The 21,901-nt window shown below is 36.1% G+C and overlaps 1 protein-coding gene across 3 annotated transcripts in view; it reads left to right on the top strand.

Annotated features, from left to right (window-relative positions):
* The first annotated feature begins 2,803 nt into the window (after nt 1-2,803).
* Nucleotides 2,804-21,901, top strand: part of large1 (LARGE xylosyl- and glucuronyltransferase 1) — a 364,426-nt gene continuing 345,328 nt past the window's right edge. For 2 of the 3 annotated variants that reach the window (XM_049473482.1, XM_049473490.1), the window contains exon 1: nt 2,806-3,560. The gene's annotated coding sequence lies outside the window, so the exon portion shown is untranslated. Of the gene's footprint in view, nt 3,561-21,901 lie in introns of all 3 variants that reach the window. The other variant, XM_022671306.2, reaches the window with a different exon arrangement.

Genomic DNA, 21,901 nt, shown 5'->3' on the forward strand with positions numbered 1-21,901 from the left:
ACATATTGCCTCTGAAAGAGGATCCGGCTCAGTTTTACTGAACGAGAGCAGATGGTGGAGCAATGGAGACTTCAGAAGGGGAAAGTCAGACCTCAGCAGATAATATTTTCATAGTAAAACCAAAGAAATGAAGGAGTGAAGTGTCGATTGTGCATACTCTCTCCAACTGAACATAACCTGGAATCGGATTCATTCTCTCTGAAAGGAGGCCGCATCACACCCGCTCAGTTTAAAATGATTTTTCTGCTTGCTCAGTGCAATTACTTATTCTTACCAGAGAGGGCATTAAATCCCCCAAATCCTAAAACTTACGGACATCAGCTTTAAGATGAACTGATCATACTTTGCTGTAACTCCCGTCATGTTTGTATAATCTAACCCTGAAGAGCCTGTTTTGAAGTGTGTAGTAAATAAGGGACAGGTTCTTAAAATGCCATCATAACACCCCTACAAAATTTAATCTCAGATTATGAATGCCTGTCTGATTTATGCCAGAAGTTAATAAGGTACATGAACATTTAATTTCCCATCTGGAAGCTTGTAATTTCAGTAATTATGAGGTTAGTCTATTTCTGGAGAGCACAGCTTGTGTCCAGGAGGGCTGGAGTCCAGCTCAGTTTGGTGATTTTCTTGCTCTAACACTTCTGATTCAACTCATCCGGTAATAACCAGGATTAGGACAGCTGCAATCAAAACAGCAGACTTCACTTTAACACACCAAAATCCACATTCATATAAACATGCCAGAACAGCCCTTCAGATAATGCAGTGTGTCCAAACCACTTCAAAATCTGAATATGGAAACACTGGACACTGTTCAACAAACCATTGTTACACTGATATTGAGGAGCTGATGAGACTTTTGGCTAGCACAGATAATATGGCAGAGGATTATTGCTGGTTATTATAACAAATCACCATATTAAAACACATATTTTCACACAAAAAAACAGACAATGTTTTAAAGGTTGTAGAATGGCCAGCTGTGACAATCTTCCACACTTCCACTCTCACTCAAGGAATAATACATTTACATGCTGTCAGCTAACACTTTTTTACTGATGTAAAACCTAATTTTCAACCGTTCATCACGTTTCCACCAGCTAGGTTCCAAAATCTTTAGATTCTTTTAATTAGCCACATTGATCTTTGTGGACAGATCTGCACACTATTGGTATTTTAATCTCAGTGTCTTCATAAGGTAGGATCACCTGGAATAGTTTTCCCAGCATCTTGAAGACGTTCCTGGAGGTGCTCAATAATAGTTGCTGCTTTTCCTTTACACTGTGAAGCTCCAGCTCATCCCAAATCACCTCAAATCACCATCTCAGTTGATCAGGGTTAGGTCTTGGAAACTTTTTGTTTGTAATTGTAATTCCATATGTGTCCCTTAATTATTTTATGTCTTTATTATTTATCTACAATGCAGAAACTAAATTAAATACAATTAATAAAGAAAAGTATTGAAATAGATGATGTGTCCAAACCTTTGCCTGGAACTTTTGATATAGAATACTGTATATTGTGATTTTGTCAAAACTATAAATAAATAGTACTCAATGTTTAATTTTTTAAAATAATTTCCACACACTTAATATTTATAATAAATATTTCACTCATTGGATGTGTTTAGTAGATATTTTGCCATTAATCTGAGCTTAGTTAAGAGTGCAAGGCAGTTTTATTTTAATAATTATTTTTTATTTATAAACACAATATAATAATAATAATAATAATAATAATAATAATAATAATAAAAAATACTACTTTCTCAAGGTTCTGAATCTGAAACTCATGATTTTCATGACTCAACTAATGATTTTGAGTTAGTAAGTAAACATTATTTTTTTTTCATTTTACCTTTGTAAGTCATTATTTTAATAAACTAAGGGTATATATATAATACATAAACATGTATATATACTGCTGCCACCGAAAAGATAAGGGACTGACTCATTTCAGACTCTCTCTCTCTCTTTCTCTCTCTCTCTCTCTCTCTCTCTCTCTCTCTCTCTGCTTATCTATCTCTCTCTTACTTTCTGTGTAGTCCGTTCAGAATCCAATCCGAGGAAAATCTTTCCACGTTTTAGCGCGAGCAGCAGCTCAGACCAGAAGCTGTGAGACGTTTATTTCACACCCGTTTTGAGAAAACTCCGCCTCCTGTCCTCGGATTGGCTATTTCTCATATATTATTTAATGCATGAAACCGCATAAACTATCGTTTGTTGATGATTGATTCATTATCGCGATAGCTTTCAATATTTATAAAAAAAAAAAAAAACCTACAGTTTTCTGAGCAGATATCAAAAATAGATTCTCATTCTGTATCATTTAAAACTGTATCATTTTAAGACGCAATGCTTATTTTTTAAGAATACGTACACATGGCCGTCTCGTGATCTATAAATCACGAACTGCAACTGTAAAAATGAATATATCAATATGATTCATTTTTTTTTTATTTTAAAATATACAGATACATTAATTTGAAAAAAAAGTACATCATTAAATTGTACAAAGCATTAAGGCTTTATATAATAATATGGAAAATAATACATAAAAAACGCCCGCTTACTTCTATTAATATGTATTCGTTATAAGGCAAAACTAAGCAGCCAATCCCGGCGCAAAACTGCAACACGCGAGCCAATCCCTGCGCAGAACGCGACCGCAGCGAGCCAATCGCAGCGCTAAAAGGGGTGGGGATTGTCTGAAAACAGGTGCTCTTTGAAAAAATCCCAAATGTGGCTGTGATTGGCTGCTCGCTGCTCGTCATTCCGGGCTGCAGGAGGATGAACAGACTGTAGTGTTCAGTGTAGAGGGAGCATATGCAGCGCGAGCGATGTGGCGCGAGCAGCTGAGAGAATAAAGGCTACGAAAACGCGCAAAAAGAGACGCTGTGCGGGAGGCGCGCGGCGTGGACGCGCGGGGGAGGCGGTGCGCTGGACGCTTCCTCAGCCACGCTTTCTGTGCGCAGACTTGAGGGGGGGATGACAAGACGGAGAGGAACGAACGAGAGAGGAATTTTAATGACTGCATTCTGGAGGTTTTGTGTGTGTGTGAGTGAAAGAGAGAGTGCGTGAGTGTGTGCGTGTGATTTGTTTAACGTAAATGCGTGGATTTTGCGCGGGCAGACGGACAGATGGACAGAATGAGAGATCTGTTGAAGCTGAGGACTTAATAAGATTTTGTTGGCTCCTCTCTCACACACTCCAGTCCAGCTCTGTGTCTCTGAGTGTGTGTGAGTGTGTGGGTTTGGTGTGTGTGTGTGTGTGTTGCTGTGAGGGAGGGAAGGGAAGTTGAGGAGAACTCCACAGCCCTCACTGATGTCTCTCCTCGCCCCAGCCGGATCTGCTCGGCCTGCTGGAGGTCTGTGCGTAATGGTGCGTAATCCTGTATGATGAGCTCCTCTGGTGCTGATGCTGCTGGTGCTAATGCTGCTGAGGTTCCTCGCGCTGAATCTGTAGAGCTGAAGACGTCCATCTCGCCAGTTCATCCACGCTGCTGGAGGAAGCAGAAGAGTATCTGCACAGAGAGAGCAGCGCATCGACTGGAGAGAGGTACAGAAATCACACGATCACACAGTCAGCCAGTCATTATACAGCGGGGGGAAGCGAGATCAGCTGTAGTCTCGGTCTGGACAGTGTTGCACCTCTGCTAAGTTAAAGGGATGTTCTGCAGCACCCTGAACTGTTTCTGCACTTTGGTTGGTGTATAGTTCACTTTTAGCTCATTTTGCAAAAACAAACAAACAAAAAAAAAAAAACCACAAAAAACTTGGCATAAAAATATCACCAAAATGCCAAAAAAAAAAAAAAGAATATCAATTTTGATGTTTTTTCTTATTTATTTTTGGATTTCTTTGTCGATTTTGAAATACAGCATTTATTTAGTTTCAGGTAGTTTTGCTGCTTTTTAGTGGGGTACAATTTTTACCAATTGTTTTGAGATACATCAGTTATTAAGTTTAAGGTAGTTTTGCTGCTTATTTTTGTAGGGTGCAATTAGGAATCAGAAATTCCTGATGGAGAGAAATAGAAATGCACCAAAATTGCTTGATTTAAAACATATTTTTCCTTCTTTTGCTAAGTTTAACAGGTGAATGAATTACAGCAATGATATTTAGTTTTAGGTTAGTTTCTGTTGGTTACAAATACCACCAAGATATACAAAAAAAAATGTGTTTCAAATTTTCCCTAATTTTTGACATAATGTGAATGGTGAATGTGTGTTATCTTTTTTTTTCTTTTTACATTATCTCAGTAATTCACAATGGATGGACCAATAGCAATGCAATTTGTGAAACAGCTTCAATAATATATATATATATATATATATATATATATATATATATATATATATATATATATATTATCAGAATAATTTTAATTTCAACTAATTTTTCTGCTTTTTTTGACATACCAATCTTACCAAGATGCAAAATGTAGTATCTTAATCTCTGAATGATTTTCCCTGTAGGCAGTTGTTTGCTACCTTGTGTCAGAATTCCATGCTGGATGGACCAATAGAATGGCACAGAGATATGGCACAGACAATCCTTTTGCACTGATGTCTATTAAAACCTAAACACAGACCCTAATGACCTCTTAATCTGTACATGTTTGAGCAAGAAGGTTTTCCTTCTTCTGTTGATTTTACAAATAGTAGTGAATGTAATGCCAGCTCTATGTCTACACAGTTCTGCATCTTGCATCATTTATTTTTGGTCCTTTTCTTACATTTTTGCATTAGTTACAAGATTATGCATCCTTAAAATAGCACAGTATTGCATAGTTTGTTTCATTTGTTTTGTTGGATGGTAGAAAGTATTTTAGCTAGTATAATAAAGCAATGTCAGTTTTAGCAAACCTTTTTATATGTTACTTGTGTGTCTTAAAGACTTTTAGTGGTTAAAAACACAGTATTTTTTTAATGCCTGCATACTTCTTTTGCTTATGTTGTTTTGCTTTTTAAATGACTTTAGCTAGACAGTAGAAGTATTACTGATGCTGCTTGTGTTTTATAACATTGTGGATATTATTAATGTCATTACATATAGATGTAATGTGAGTTTTTGCATCAGTTTTTGCAATATTTGCATCTTTCATGTCACATGTTTGTTTGCTTTTTCTGCTAAAACTGTATAATGCACAGCTTTCTGAAGTTAAAAATATCTCTACAATGCTGTAATACTTCACTTGCTCTAGCAGTGTTTGGTATGATAGTGGGAACAGACATTAGTGATGTGAGTGTAAGTGTGAGTGTGGTATGTGGAGTGACAGATGTGTGCGCTGTATAATTGCACAGCTCTGTATTTTTGCACTTGGTTGTGCATTGTGTGCATCATTCTCGGTGGAGTGAGAGGCAGGACGCTCAGTCAGGCCTGAACATCACATATATTTTGCATATTTTGCTTCATTTGCTTTTGCAGCTTTTCTTACGGAGCGAGTGATAGAGAGATGAGGGATGCCTGCCTGAACATTTACCTTTACCAACAAAAAATGGACAAAATACATATTCTCCCATACATAATTGCAATATATATATATATATATATATATATATATATATATATATATATATATATATATATATATATATAATGGTCATTAATCCCAGAGCATCTCACAATATTATAATATAATATTATCGATACAATAACATATAATGACAGTGTATCACAATACTGTGATTCTGTGATACTCAATATATATTACATGACAATTCAATACTTAATATACTATACTTAACTTCATCTGTGTGACTGAAAAGGGAAACAAAATACACCTAAATAAGCCTAAAAAAACAGGAGTTATGGATTTATTGGTGTCAGATTCACAGAATTTAACAAGCAATATTCTTCACCACAGATTAACCCTATTCATTTGTTTAGCACCACCATGTGGAATAATGAAGCAATAACTTTATTAAGTCTAATTAGGTTGCGAATCTTAGAAAGTTTAGAGAACCTATATTTCAATAAAATATTGACATTTGATGCCACATAACTATGCCATATAACTATGTATCGCAATATCGATATTTTGTCTCACCTCTTGTAATTAAAGCAATTTTATGTTTATGTTTTAAATATTTTGCTTTATTTGCTTTTGTAGATTTTCTTTTTTGGAGCGAGTAATAGAGGGCAGCTAATAAATAACACTTGAAGAAGCTTCTGATAGTTTTGCAGTGGAGTCTGTCTAAATTAAATTACAACAGATCTGTCACGATAAGAAAAATGGGCAATATATTGTCCAAGACATAATCGCAATAAATTATATTATGGTCATTAATAAGAGTTGGAATCCCAGGGCATCTCAATATACTATAATATAATATTATCAATACAGAAACAATGATAGTGTCTCACCTATTATCATTAAATACATTTTGTTACTGTCGGTAATGTGAGTAATGTAATAGCACAAATATAATAATTTTTACAATTATTTTTAATTATCAGTACTTATCATTCTCAGGTTGTAACTAGGAAGGAGACATAGAGAGCGGACGCACCTGCGAGTGATTTATTAAACAACAAACAAACAAAAGAAAAGAACCAAAAACTAAGAAACAAAGTACACGGGGATAGAACTAACCAAAGAACATAAACATAACCCGACTGATGTAAAAAAAACCCAAAAACATACAGTTAAGGACAGGGAAAAATAGGTACAAGGGGACTATGTATACACAGATAAGGACAGGAAACGGGAAACACCTGGGGCCGAGTAACAAGGGGGCGGAGCTACAAACAACAAGGTGAGCAACAGGGAAGGAGACACAGGATACACACAGGGCATGTGCAGAGGGTAAAAAAAATACAGTGACAGACCAGAGAGATGCAAAACCAGACATGATGACAACGTGAAAATCATATTGCTTATGTAAATGTTACAGCATTATTCTATATAAATAAATAAAAAAAATGCACAACTATATATACAATTTTTTTTTAATTAGGAAAAAAGAACAGCTGTATAATATTCCATCATATTAATCATGCATTCAAATGTTGACCTGAAGCCCTTCATCATGCCTAATTATATACTGTAATTGTGTGGAGACACACTGAACACAGATGTGGAAAAGAGAGGTAGGCAACACACTCTGATGATACAAATGTTCACTGCCACCCACAGTGCTTAAAGCAGCGTTATGTAATATTTTACCTTAAAATAGCAGCTTCAGAATCACACTGATGCTCCGCTGACCTGTAACAAGAACAATAGTGCTTCTGTAATTGTTACTCCAGGCTCAGCACACTGCTCACTACAGTAGCTACAATAACAGCACTCTGTAACTCTGGTGCAGTGGATTGTATCCGCTGGAGTGATTAGTGTCATGTGTTAGGATATTTTAAGCGGAAGTTATGTGAACACACATAGTGAGGAAAGTCTTAATCGAATTAATAAAAATAAGGAAAAGAGAAACAATGTACTTGGTGAAGATCATGTTGACTAGAGGTTCTGAATGTTGTGTTCAATTGAATGTTGAATGTTTTGATCATTTTTTCCTTAGTTACCAAGTTCTAATGCTGCAGGTCATGTTAGTGCAAAAGTCTATATCACTTCACCACCGTCAGTCCACATACTTCTCACACTTTTATGATGCTTGCTTCTTCTAAGCTTGTCCAGAAATGCATGTTTAACGTGTGTTCTTTTAACAAGAAATGGCTTTTTTCAACTATGTAACTTTAAAATTGTTAAAGTTAACAGATGAGGTTAGGACTGTCACCATAAATACTTTCAAGGTATACAATATATCATACAATAAATAGACATATCTTAAAATGACTCAAGTCTGTTAAAACAAAATATTTTGTCATTTTATTTATGTTGTATTTATTTATTTATTTATTTGCCTATTGAAGTTTTTTGTATGAATATTTATAATAATTAAAATGTGTCTATTGTTCTTAAAAAGGGTGGAATTCTTCACTTACCTATTATATTAATATTGTTTATTGCAATTATTTCTGGGACAATATATAATCGAAACAAAATCAGTTATCATGACAGGCCTAAATGAGATGCTTGAATTAATATTTAATTCATAAATATTGAAATAATTTTACAAATAAATAATTATAAAGTTATAAATAATAGTAATTTTAACAATAATTAATTTATATATATACAGCTCTGGAAAAAAAATCCACTTCACTTTCAGATTTTTTTTTTTGATTTTGCTATTTATAGGTTTATGTTCGAGTAAAATGAACACTGTTGTTTAGTTCTATAAACTACAAACAACATTTCTTCCAAATTTTAAATGAAATATTGTCATTTATTTACAGAAGCATTTATTAACAGAAATGAAAAATGGTCAAAATAACAAAATAAGATGCAGAGCTTTCAGACCTAGTTAATAATGGAAACAAAACAAGTTCATATTCATAAAGTATTAAGAGTTCAGAAATCAATATTTGGTGGAATAACCCTGGTTTTTAATCACAGTTTTCATGCATCTTGGCATGTTCTCCTCCACCAGTCTTACACACTGCTTTTGGATATTTTATGCCACTCCTGTTGCAAAAATTCAAGCAGTTCAGCTTGGTTTGATGGCTTGTGATCATCCACCTTCCTCTTGATTATATTCCAGAGGTTTTCAATTAGGTAAAATCAAAGAAACTCAGCATTTTTAAGTGGTCTCTTATTTTTTTCCCAGAGCTGTATATATATATATATATATATATATATATATATATATATATATATATATATTTAATCGGCTAATAATTTATACAGTAAATCACAGATTAATAAAAGATATAGAAATGAATTTTAGAATGTTTCTGGCTTATTTCTGTAAATACAGATGCTTTGCAGAGAACGCAGCAGCACATGGCAGCTTCAGCCCGTGGGATTTTGGCCTCTGGATTAGGATCTAATCTCTAAAATAACTATTAAACTGCCCATAATTCAGAATGCGTAAGCCAGTCTGATGGTTTTTATAAAGCCTCTCCCTGCAGCTGCCGTGCGACTGTTCTCCTGTTTCTCTCAGACTGTAATGAGCGCTGAGAGAGACGTCTCGCCGCCATTGCTTTGAAGTTCAAGCATAAACTGATCAGAACAAGGTCGAGCACGTTTCAGTAATGACTGTCATTTTTTAAATAGACCCTTAAGATGCAGTTTAAGAGAAGCTGTTTGTTCACAGGGTGAATCTCTGAGCATCGTTGGCACGTCTGAACTTCCTTTAAACACGAGACGAGAGCGGCACGCTCCCTCAGGAGTTTATTCGTAGCTGAAGAATTTAATGAACGTCCTATTTTTCTCTGACCTTATTTTCTTTCTGAGGTTGCCATGTGCACACCGAGCTATTTTTACATGACCTTTGCTGATTGAATAGACTCCTGTTTGGTTATTTAGGTGAGAACACAGTCGCGCCGCGTGAGGAGGAAAGGAAGACATCATTTTAGCATTAACAGTAAAATTGTTGATCAGAATTTTTGATGTGTATTGTTGATTCTGAAAACACAATATAATGATATTGGGCTATTGATATGGACATGTTGATTATTTATTCTCAAAAGTAGTCATATTGCAGTTTTTTGTTTTCCTCTAATGCTAGGATTTTTTGTGTGTAGGCCTACACTCTGTCTTCTCACATACAGTAGCTGTATACAGTATCCAGGAAAACGGCAGGTTTAAGTTCATTTTTTAACTTTTTATTTTACTCCAACATAAATTAGTGGAAATACTGTGTTCAGCATAATTTATAATGCTTAGTATCAGTCTACTATCTCTTCACAAAGTGTCTTTTTTCCATCTGAAATATATTACAGACTGTACAGGAATAGGATAATAATGTTACCTGAGCTAACATTAGCTCAGGTAACAAGTTAACTAGCTCCTGTTTGGTTATCTAGTAGTTGAATAATGATATTGGCCTTTTGATACGGACAGGTTAATTATATATTCTCCAAAATAGTCATATTGCAGTCATATTGTTTCCTCTAATGCTAGGATTTTTTTGTGTAGGCCTACACTCGGTCTTCTCACATACAGTAGCTGGAAAACGGCAGGTTGAAGTTCATTTTTTCACTTTTCATTTTACTGCAACATATATTAGTAGAAATAAAGCGTTCAGCATCATTTATAACACTTGATATTAGTCTCCTATCTCTTCACGAACTGTCTGTTTTCCATCTGAAATATATCACTATACAGACATAGGATAATAATGTTACCTGAGCTAACTAGTTAGCTAGCTAGCCTTAGTATCTGTCTGTTTACCAACAACTTCTTTGCTCTGTGTAAATTTAATTTAGAAATTACTTAAGCACAGCTACTAGAGGTAAATTTAGGACTAAAATTGCCCTACTGAGGTATATTCACGATTAGAATATCCACTGTATTTCTAGGTGAATAGCTCAGTTGCAGACAACCAGTTTAATTTAAGTATCTGGAAAAAAACAATAAAAACAAAACCAAACACACAGGATCTAGCCATGCCGTGCAAAAGATACATTGGTTAGACATATGGGTCTGTCTTTATATTATCCTATTTATGTGATCCTGTAGGTAGTTGCTACTCACACAGTCACCAACTTGTCCAGATATTAAACCTACTACTAGACTAACTAGAAAAACAGATAGTGTGAACTAGGCATATGACGAAAACATTTTGTAACATGGTAAATTGTAGCCACTTCATTTTTTTATAGGTTACCCTTAGGCTGTACCTCAGTAATAGAGAAAAAAAAGTATGGCATGGAGCAAAAATATACTTTAAAGGTTTTTTGATAGCTAAAACTGTAAACATGCAGAAATATAAAATATTTGGTTTCAAACAGACAGAAGAAGCCTTTTTAAAATATTACCCTTTAGGGTTTCCCTACCTCACAGTGTTCATCAGATGGTCTGTGTTTGGAGTCGCCTGCATAGCTATTCAGTTGTAAATGGGTATTGATTTTCTTAGGTAAGACCACACCCACAGGCCGCTTGTGTAATAGTGGAGAGCTCTGTGCTCTGAGCTGCCGGATGCTGGCTGTAATTGGCTGAGCCGGAGCAGCTGATTAAGCCGTTGGGCTGGGGGTTGCAGGGGTGCTTCTCGTTTCTCCTGATAATGTTCTTCTGGGTGCTGCGTCTGGGTTTTTTTGCTCCAGTGCCGTAGTCACAGCGGTGCTGACTACACTGCACAGGATTAGACTCAGTCCCAATAGTGTCCCAGTATACGGCCCTCGGTGGGACAACTTCCACACCTATAAAACATCTGGCCAAGAGTGCATATACTTTTCTGCCAGTTTCTCTAATCAGAAATGAACATGGAGCTCTGGTTTAAAAAAAAAAAAAAAAAAAAAAGGGACCACTTGAATCTGATTGGTTAGATTGTCCTGCGACTTTGCTAACAGACTAATTACTAAACCCTTCTCAAAATCAGGAGAAGGGTCTAAGCAGACATGCGGGGGCAGAAGTCAAAAGCTTTGATTGGTTAGAACCGCTGTCAGTCAGATAAGAGTCCCGTAGCAACTAAAACACACAGACTGATGCTTTAAATTAGTTGCTGTTTTTTTATTTTAGTTAATTTATAAAATATATGCTTATAGTTTACAACAACTATAATATATATTTCCTGAATATGTCACCGACTCCTAGAGCCGGGTTGCTTTTTGTTTTTGCAACCTAAAGGCTGGTAGGAGTAGGAGGCACTGATGTTTAGCTTGCTTCTCGTGCAGGCTTGTAAAGGCATTTTTTTTCTATATTTTGAAGTGTTGTGAATTTGTTTTCTTTTCTTGTTTGCTTTTATGCAGTGTACATAATTGCATTTATTGCAAAAAAGAGAAGAAAAAAAGCTAAAATAAATGGGTAAATAAATGCTGCGCTGGGCGCTGCTTCTTGAAAACCTGTCTGAGTAAACTTTCTCTCACTGCTGCCCTCGGTCAACTTGTAACAACCAGTCACTGTGACTGTTCCCCTAAGATATATGAAAACTGTAACAAAACTAAAAGCAAACAGAGTCTGAAATGGATGGTTGGCCTAAGAGTAATGCTGGATGGTATAAAGTATACTGTAGGGTAATATTAAACTGGAATGCATTTTTCACATACTGCCAAACCACTAGAGGCACTGTGGAGCACTGTACAGAAGCATACAGTGTAGAACAGCGCCGCCAAAGAAGCAGACAGCTTGCTGGGTAACACTAGCCAGTTAGCATAACAAGCTAACATACTGCAGTGACTGTAGTTAGAGGAAAAGAATTACACAATCGATCCACAGAGAAAAAGTTCCTCTTGTCCACCAGACCAGCCCAGAATCGTTCCTGAGAGTGGAGTCATTTCTTCAGCACAAGAGATAAAACTGTTACCTAAAACATTGGATACGAGGAAGTAACTATAGCCCTTTTAAATATATTAATACTGTAGCTTAAATGGTCATTTTAATGCACAGTGAACTGAATTAAAATACTTTAGTGCTTCTAATGGCTTCAGAAAAACATTGTAAATTGGTATTAAAAGTGTGTCTCACTTGTGCAATAGAGCTTTTTAAAAAAATATCTCTTTTAAATACTTAAATATTGAGTATTAAGGTCTGTTTATAGTGTTTATGGAGCTATTTAAATAGGAAGCAGTGTTAAAGATTTTGGCATATTTCTTTTTAAGGTCTGTTGTTCTTTTTAAAGTTTTTCTGTTAATAAAGTCTGTTCTTTATATATTGTGTAAGTCTGTGGGACAAAATGCACAAAATAGTAATCAAAGCCTTAATTAAAAAGCCTTAGTGTTTTATATTATATGTACCCCTAACAGTACAGTAAGTCACAGATCTATGTAAAAGCCCAGTCATACAAAAAAATAAAAATAAATAAATAAATAAATGAATAAAATAAATATACTGTGATATACTGTAAAACCGAAATATTGAAAAATACCGTGATATACATTTTTGGTAATACTGCCCAGCACTAAATGGGAGGAACTCTAAATATCTCTCTCAAGTCAGGTGTTCAGGTTCTTTTATACAGATTATTTATACAGATATACTTCTCCTGCAATTTTTGTTTTTCCAAAAGAAGAGAGTAATCATGTTTCTAAAGGGCTTTTGTGCTGTTGATAACTTCTCCACACCCACAGATTTCCACCTCAGACCCTGAATGAGCTTTCTTTTGCCTCATCCTTTCACTCGCTGCCTCATTAGCAACAACACCGCCTTTCTCTCCAGCTAGTGTATACATTCCATTCGTCACTCGCTTTATTCCCAGCCTGCGTTTCCCCCCGGTCGTCCTCCTTCCTTCCTCACTGTCAGCTTCTCCATGTGTTTACTTATCTTCTCCTGCTGTGGATAAGACCTTGAATCTCCATCACCGCAGAGCAGCAGATATCCGTAATAAAGGAAGCAATTGTATCTAAATAAATTCAGTGCAGGCGTTTTAATCTCGCCGTGGCCCAACGTGAGTCAGGCGGCAGAGTGAGGAGTCAAGGTACGAGTCCGCCAGCGCTCCAGAGCATGACTCAGTCTTATCACAACACTCTGCTGAACTCTCAGGGGTACATATACAGTACTTTCTTAAGAGGTGGATTCAGGCCGTTTGAAAAAGTCGCTCGACAGTGTTCCTTTGTGCTCTCTGAGACCTACGGGGAAGAGTTTTCAGGAGCAGGTTTATATAAAAGCTATTTTCACTTCAGCACAGATTTTCTTATATTCAAATATTTATTCACACCAAAGTATTTTTAGTTGAGAGAATTTGTATGCCACTTATACACTAGACGACTTTAAAAAGGTGTCCTTTTGCTAAAATCCATTTTTTCTTATTTTTCTTCGTGAAATACTATCGAATGTTCATAAGTAGGTAAAACCGGTCTTTCTTCAGAGACCGCTAAGTCAGTGATCTAAAGCAGGGCTAAATAGAAACACCTGAGCACTTTATTTAAACTAACTACTACCACTAAACATTTTATAAGATATTTGAAAAACAATGGAATGAGAGAATGATGAAAAGAGGGAAAAAGACTGAAGTCAGGCACTCTCACATCTAAAGATAATTTGCAAAGATGCACTGAAAAGAGGTTAAAGATCAATCACTAGCTGCTATTAAATAAGATAAACTAGCCTAAATCAGGGTTTTCCTTTCTCTTAAAAAAAAATAGCATTTAAAATATTTATTGAACATTTTGCATTTTTAATATCCCAGCAAACATACCAACAAAGCATAATACATTTACCTCCATAAATTCACCATAAATTTACCTCAGCAGTGCTATGGTATCAATCTATTTGTAGGTTAAAGGGGGAGACAAGGGGGAGACAACGGGTTGACAAGACACAGAGTTTCGGTCATAGGTTGCCAGTTCTGTATAAAACCTTTAAGGGATATTGCCAGTCAACATTTTTCATTTTTAATATCCCAGCAAACACACCAACAAAGCACATACATTTACTTTCATAAATTTACTATAAATTTACCTCAGCAGTGCTACTCAAATCACATGTAACTGAAACCTGTACAAAAAAACAAACAGTATTTTGCTTTTTGTAGATGAACAGATGAAAATTCTAAGTTAGCTCAGCTAATATTGCTATCCCAGCTCAGTACAGCTTGTATCTTTCAGCTGGAAACAAACAGTTTCTTAAACAAAATAGGAAACCGATACTGAGCAAAGAAAATGTTTCTGAATGCTTTATTTAGTTTAACTTAAACTTAAACTTGCCATTTTGCCAGCTTACAGTACCAGTAAAAACATATGTTTTTATTGTAGATTTATATTGAAGACATTAAAATTATAAAGGGAAATCATACCTATACATAATTAGGAAGTGAACAAAAAACTGTTAAACAAGCTTTGATGCTAACTCTGCTCACTTTTAGCATCCTCTCAGTCAGCTTCATGAGTTAGTTAGAACCTGGAATGACTCTTCAACTGTCTAAAAGGAAGCTTAGAGTTGCGGAGCTCGTGCTAAGTGCTTTTTCTTCACACTTTTTGTGCTCCCATACATACCAACACATTTTTGTGTACTACTTAAATGCATATCTGTTCCTTATGTAAAATACTGCATTATTCAGTGTACATAATTTAGTAGTTTTTAGCTTATCTGGCTGAACAGAAAGTTTTTTTTTGCCATTTTCAGCAAAATATTTTTAGATGATAAATATTTGGTGTATCCCGGATACTTTATCATTTTTCTGCAAAGACTGCAACTACATTCCTTTTGATATTGTTTCCCATCATGCTCTAGGTAAAAGTACATGAAAACTGTTAAACAATGCAGCACAAACAGAAGCAGCTATTGACCACAGTTGTCCTTGTGGATACGACCCTGACTACATAAAAGGGGTCAGCTACTTTCAGTTTGAACAAGGTTGGTTTTATCGGAAAGCCAAGAACAAGACTTGTTATCCGGACCACCTTATACACCAAACGAACTGCAGCTCTACACTCACTTTATTTTATTCTGACAGTTGTAATTTGTCTATGTGAAAACACTTCAAAAAGTCAGCATTTCTTGCATATAGAACTTCTTATCTCAAACTTTACTGATGTCCTGAATCTGCCTTATGTTCATATTGAACTTCTTTCCCATCATGTTCCCATATCTAAAATCCTGTATACTCTATATTCAGCACAGTCAGCAGTCTGCCAACTCTCTGACACGCTATAAATTCAGTCTCTGCTTTATCTTCCAGAATGTTCCTATTTATGATCTCCATGCCCTGTTTAATCTCGGTTATGAACTTGTACTACTGGGTCTGAACTGCAGTTTGCTTTTTGGCTCAGTGGAGATGCATCATAATTTTGAGTCTTTGAGTTACTTGCTGTGGTCTTCTTAATGCTCTTTTAGAATGTCTCCTGTTTCTTGTTTTCTGTCTTGCAGTAATTTTTCCTCAGACATTTAAGGAGTTTTTGGTTCCTGGAAGTGGCCTTTTCTATTTCTCATAGATATGATTCCTTCTGAGTCTTGTTTGTTTTGACCCACCTATCAATCAATCGTCAATCACTCAACCAACCAACCAACCAACCAACCAACCAACCAACCAACCAACCAACCAACCAACCAACCAACCAACCAATCAATCAATCAATCAATCAATCAATCAATCAACCAATCAATCGTCAACCAACCAATCAATCAATCAATCAATCAACCAATCAATACATTAATCAATCAAACAATAAACCAACCAACCAATCAATCAATCAAACAATAAACCAACCAACCAATCAATCAATCAACCAACCAATCAACCAATCAACCAATCAACCATGAACCAAACAATTAATAAATCAATCAATTAAACAACCAACCAACCAGTCAACCAACAACCAACCAATCAATCCTCAACCAACCATTTGTCCAAACACAGTTTGCAATTTTCCACCGAATATTTTTGGTTCTTCTAAGCAGTTCTTTCTCATGCTCTCAGAGTTTTTCCTTTGAATTCTTGGTTACTCAGTTTACTTTTTCACATGCTTATAGAGAATACTTCCTTTGGATTTTGGTACTATTTCTAGTGTTTCTTTTTTATGTTCTTAGAGAGGATCTCCTTTCCTGACTCAGTAGTTCCTCTCAGTAGCCTCTTCTAATGCTCTTATGGAGTTTTTTTATTTTAGGTCATGGCTCCTCTCAGTATCTTTTCCGCATGCTTTTAGGCATGTCTTCCTTGCCCTGCCTGGATTCAGCTTCCGCTTTAAAAATAGCGGCTAGCAATATCTGCTGTAAAAAGCTGAACCCTGCAGTAAATGCACTACTATTTCATTCTGACCAGAAGCACATAAAGGAAACACCATTAAGGAAACTCAGACATCCAGACTGCAGCATGAGACTTTTCTCCACACTGAGCAGATGAAGCGTGATGCTGTGCTGCTATTATGTGTTGCTGGTCAGTATCACTAGTGTAAATGCCCAGTGCATGTGAATTTTACCAAATTATACTTACTGTACATTACCTTTACCAGACTTTAGCTTATTTTCTCCTAATAGACTGTCTGCCAGTCTGCATGTCAGGAGGTCATTTTAGTTGTGAGGTTATCTTGTTAGTGAAGCTAAACGCAGTGCACAGCAAAACATCAGATATTGATTTCAACCCTTTTCCAAGGATTATATTGCTCCACTGTCTTTGAAGTTATTGTAGTTAAATTAGCTTGTGTATTTGGTTCTTGATACTAGAATACTAAAACATCCCTGCCAGTCTCTTTACTGCATTGCAGTTCTCAATGCATGACCAGCACTCACTTTACATACAGAAAATGGTAACTTGCTCCTATAGCCAACAACACCCTGGGACCCAAGTAAACAACCATTATATTATAAGATATTACTTAAAACCCAAGGGAACTTAGACCTGGTGGTCAAAACTGCAGACTGATAGTGAGTTAGAGTTAAGGGGACACGCCCATTTTGCAAATAAATGATACCACAACCCAGTAAGAAAATTGTACCAGGTGTAATCTACTAAAATGTTAGATAGACTTTAAGTTATTTTTTAATGTAAATCAGCTGTTTAATTTAGTGAAATTTTGGTTTAGTTTTGGAAATTGTTGCTTCACATAATTTTCTATAATTAAATAAAAGTTATGCCTATGTCTTGTTTTCTCCAACCACAGAAGTAAAAAAAAAAGGAAAAGTTGAATTAAAACTCTGTGGATGTCATATAAGGTAGGATGAGTGGATGGAAGTAGTTGCAGGTAATTATTTATTAAAATGAAAAAAGCAAGATACACAAAAGCAAAACACAAAGAAAACAAGGGTAAATGCAAAAACTACAAATATAGGACCAACTACTGAGAACAGACAAAGAACGCAAGAACTGACAGACCTAAAACTAAAAAAAACATAGAGCATACAAAAATTATTGCAAAGAATAAACAAAAAAGACCCGACAAGGAACACTGAAACAATGGGGCTTAAATAGAGAAGGAGGGTGAGAAACACCTAGGGAAGAAAACAAAGTGGGTGTGGTTACAAACAAGTCACTTATGGCTACACAATAAGAAAAATAAGTACAGCTGGGCTGTCCCTTATATTGAGGTACAGCAGAGTACCTTTTAGTAAAAGTCTTTTTTTTACTCTTGTTTTTTTGTAGCAGTAAAGATTATAAAAATTATCAACTGAATATGTGTCAGGAACTTGACAATCCAAAAATATCTGGTATTCAAATGAAAAATATAGAATTAAAAAATATATATTGTTTATTATAACAAAATACCAAGTGTATCTTTTGTCTGGTTAATTGGTACAAATCTGTACTTCCTGCTGTTAGAAAATACTTTGTACTTCAGAGGAAACACATCTGACCCTGTAAAGACCAATATTGTACCTTTAAGGGAACAATTATGAAAAGTGTACCTTGGAGTACAAGATAGAACTAATATCGTACCTCTGTTTTTTTAGTGTGTAGGGTGGAGCTAGGGTGGAGACAAGACAATAACATGCCATGCCATGTGCTCAAAAGCATGGGGAAGGAAAACAAAACAGGCTAAAAGGCAGGACAGTAACGATATGAACAGAAAAGGAAACACACAAGACATACAAAGGCTAAAGGTGTGACAATGGAGTTGGGCAGTATATTGGTTTATTTGGGTTAACACTGAAATATTCAACTCTGTCAAACTCCAACATTGAAGACCAATTCAATTACACAATTTGTCAAAATTACAAAATTACACTGTGAGAGTGACGCGGACATTTCATTTAAATAGATAGGAGGTGACTGTTTCAGCACCATGGACAGCGATTACCAAAGGCATTATGTCCTGAAAGTTTGTTGGCCAATACCAAGCTTAGGCAGCTATACCTTCCAATAACCCATAACATTGGGTGATATCAGCTGTGGATTTTTTTTCTTAGTATGTGATTATCACAATGCTGATAAATGACTGTAGCTACTCCTCAACATGGACCAACAAAAAGCAGGAAAAAATAGATTCTTGGCTAAATCCTCAGCCTGACCCAGAACTTCTCTCTCTCTTTCTCTGCATCTGTTATTATTAATAGTGCAAAAGAGTGACTGATAGAGTGACTGAACTCATCTTCTGCAGACGGTTGGAGAAGACTGACCATCTGCTGTCCTCCTGGTTCGTGCTGGTGGTCAGAGCAGTATTGATATGTTGAGACGGTTTCACCTGCCTGTTAAACTCTCCTAAAAGAAGCTCTTCATCACCTGGCCTTCATCGATCTGCCCAGTACTGAACTGAGCTGGTCTCTGGGAGTCTCGTTCACCACAGCCCTGATAACAAAGTTCCAGTCTTTTAGCTTTCTGAGAACTGTTCTGATTTGATCCCTGCTTTTCTTTTCTTTCCTTTCATTGTATTATTTCTTTATTGCTTCTGTAAATTCTTAATCCTTCCCTTTTCTTGTGTATTAATTTTTTTCTTACTTTTCTCCCTGTGTTTGGTTAATATTTTCTCATTTTTATTTTATTTTTTCTTCGTCTTTTTCTTTTTGTCTTTTTCATCTCTCTTGCATATGTCTTATTTTAGTTTTCTTTATTCTTTATATTACATTACATTACATTTGGCAGACGCTTTTGTCCAAAGCGACTTAGAAGTTTAAAGGTAAAAAACATCTTTAGATAGGGCTTAAAGTATGTCAAAGGAAAATAATAGGATAGAGGAGTGAAGGAGGGGAAGAAGGAAATGAGGTAAGGAGTAGTTAGTGTGTTAGAGGTGTTAGGAGAGTAAGTGCTCTTTGAAGAGCTCTGTCTTCAGGAGTTTATTAAAGATAGCAAGAGATTGTCCTGATCTGGTAGTGGAAGGTAGTTAGTTAGAGGTGTTAGGAGAGTAAGTGCTCTTTGAAGAGCTCTGTCTTCAGGAGTTTATTAGAGATAGCGAGAGATTCTCCTGATCTGGTAGTAGAAGGTAGTTTGTTCCACCATTGGGGAACTCTGTATGAGAACAGTCTGGATTGAGCTGTTCTGTCATCACCTTGTAGGAGATTGTAAGAGCTTTGAATTTGATGCGAGCATCAACTGATAGCCAATGGAGCTCAATGAGCAGTGGGGTGACATGTGCCCGTTTTGAGTGGTTGAAGAGCAGATGTGCTGCTGCGTTCTGGATGATTTGGAGTGGTTTTACTACTATTTATTAGTTATCAATTATAAATGTGTCAATGGAAATACAACACAAAGATATACCCAAACAATTTTTAGCAAATGTGCTAAAAAGTAAACAGATAAACAATAATATAAGTGCATACATGCATAAATACAATTTCCCAATCCTAACAAAACATACTTGAATATATCTATTCAACGATATACCTATATACAGTTCAGGAAAAAATTAAGAGGGGACTTCAGTTTCTGAATCAGTTTCTCTGATTTTGCTATTTATAGGTATATGTTTGAGCAAATTCTATAATTCTAACTTTATTCTATAAACTACTGACATTTACCCTAAATTCCAAATAAAAATATTAACATTTAGAGCATTTATTTGCAGAAAATGATAAATGGCTGAAATAACAACAAAGATAGTAAATGATGTAGTCCCGATGCAGTCCTCCAGGTGTTTCTGGTTGAGAGTATGTTGTGCGCCATTGGCTGCCGCTTCTCACTGGTTTGTGGATGAGTGCTGAGTATGAATGGTTGTGTGTAAAAGGACTAAACTTTTAAAGCGTCCTTGGGTTTCTGGAAAGGTGCTCTATAAGTGTAACTTCCTAATAAGAAAAATAAGCTGTGGGTAATTTACTTAAATTGGTTTATTTGCATCTTTTTTTTTTTACATTGTATTTTTCTCTTTCTCTTAATGTATTTTCTTTATTTTTTCCTTTTATATTTTGATATCTCTGCTCTCTCTATGTGCTGCACTCCTCTTTCTTTTTCTCCTGTTTTCCTCTCCTCCTCTCTCTGTATTGGGTTCATGGTGGTCCGCTGCGTGCGGGATGGTATTGGTATTACCTGTTTTATACACACAGTAACGTATCAGAGCTCAGAGCTGTGTAGCGTATCGGAGTAGATTAGCGCGTAGCAGCAGCTCAGTCCCCGGCGAGCGTAATCTGATTCATCAGTCAGACCCGCGACAGGCTGAGGGTGCGAGGACGCTCTGTTCGGTGGCTCTTGTATACGCGTGCGTTATAGACAGTATGGGAGATAAGGCAAATGGAGACGCGCCATTGGCTGGTGGGATGCTGCAGATGCTTAATGTGCTAATTTTTTATTATGGATTCAAGTGGAGCTATGTGTCATTTCCAAGTGCACCATTTGCATAAGTGGAATGAGTTTTAATGTGGCGTTCCGTGGCCCAGAGCGTAAATCATAATGACTGTGCTGTTCCAGAGGAACGCTGCGCCGCTGCGTGTGACTGCAGCTGGACCAGCTCATCCATTCACCTCCATTTGTTTTCTCCTCCTTTTATCATTCTGCTGAGCCGCACAGATTGGACAGGGAGGGATGAGTTTTGAGGTGTGTGTGTGTGTTTGTGTGTTTGTGTGTGTGCGTACACACACACTGTCATGCTTGGATGCTGCTGCACATTTGAATGCAGTGCTGTTGACAGACTGTACGCTGTGACGGCTCTGCTGAGGCTCCTGGACCTCATTTACGGACACGGTGAATCTCTTTATTCTCTTTATTCTATAGAGGATGACTGACAGGTATCTCCAAAGAGCGTTCAATAGGAGGCATCCACTGAGATTACAACACACACAAATCATCCACCGAGTCCAGTACGGGTGTGCTGTGTCGTATCATCTGCGATAATAATACTACTAATAATAAATACAGCTCTGAAAAAACAAAATAAATAAGAGATCACTTCAGTTTCTGAATCAGTTTCTCTGATTTTGCTATTTATAGGTATATGTTTGAGTAAAATGAACATTGTTGTTTTATTCTATAAACTACGGACAACATTTCTTCCAAATTCCAAATAAAAATATTGTCATTTAGAGCATTTATTTGCAGAAAATGAGAAATGGCTGAAATAACAAAAATATTTTTCAAATAATGCAAAGAAAACAAGTTCATA

Source organism: Astyanax mexicanus, chromosome 2 (genome assembly GCF_023375975.1).
Source record: "Astyanax mexicanus isolate ESR-SI-001 chromosome 2, AstMex3_surface, whole genome shotgun sequence".
NCBI lineage: Eukaryota > Metazoa > Chordata > Actinopteri > Characiformes > Acestrorhamphidae > Astyanax > Astyanax mexicanus.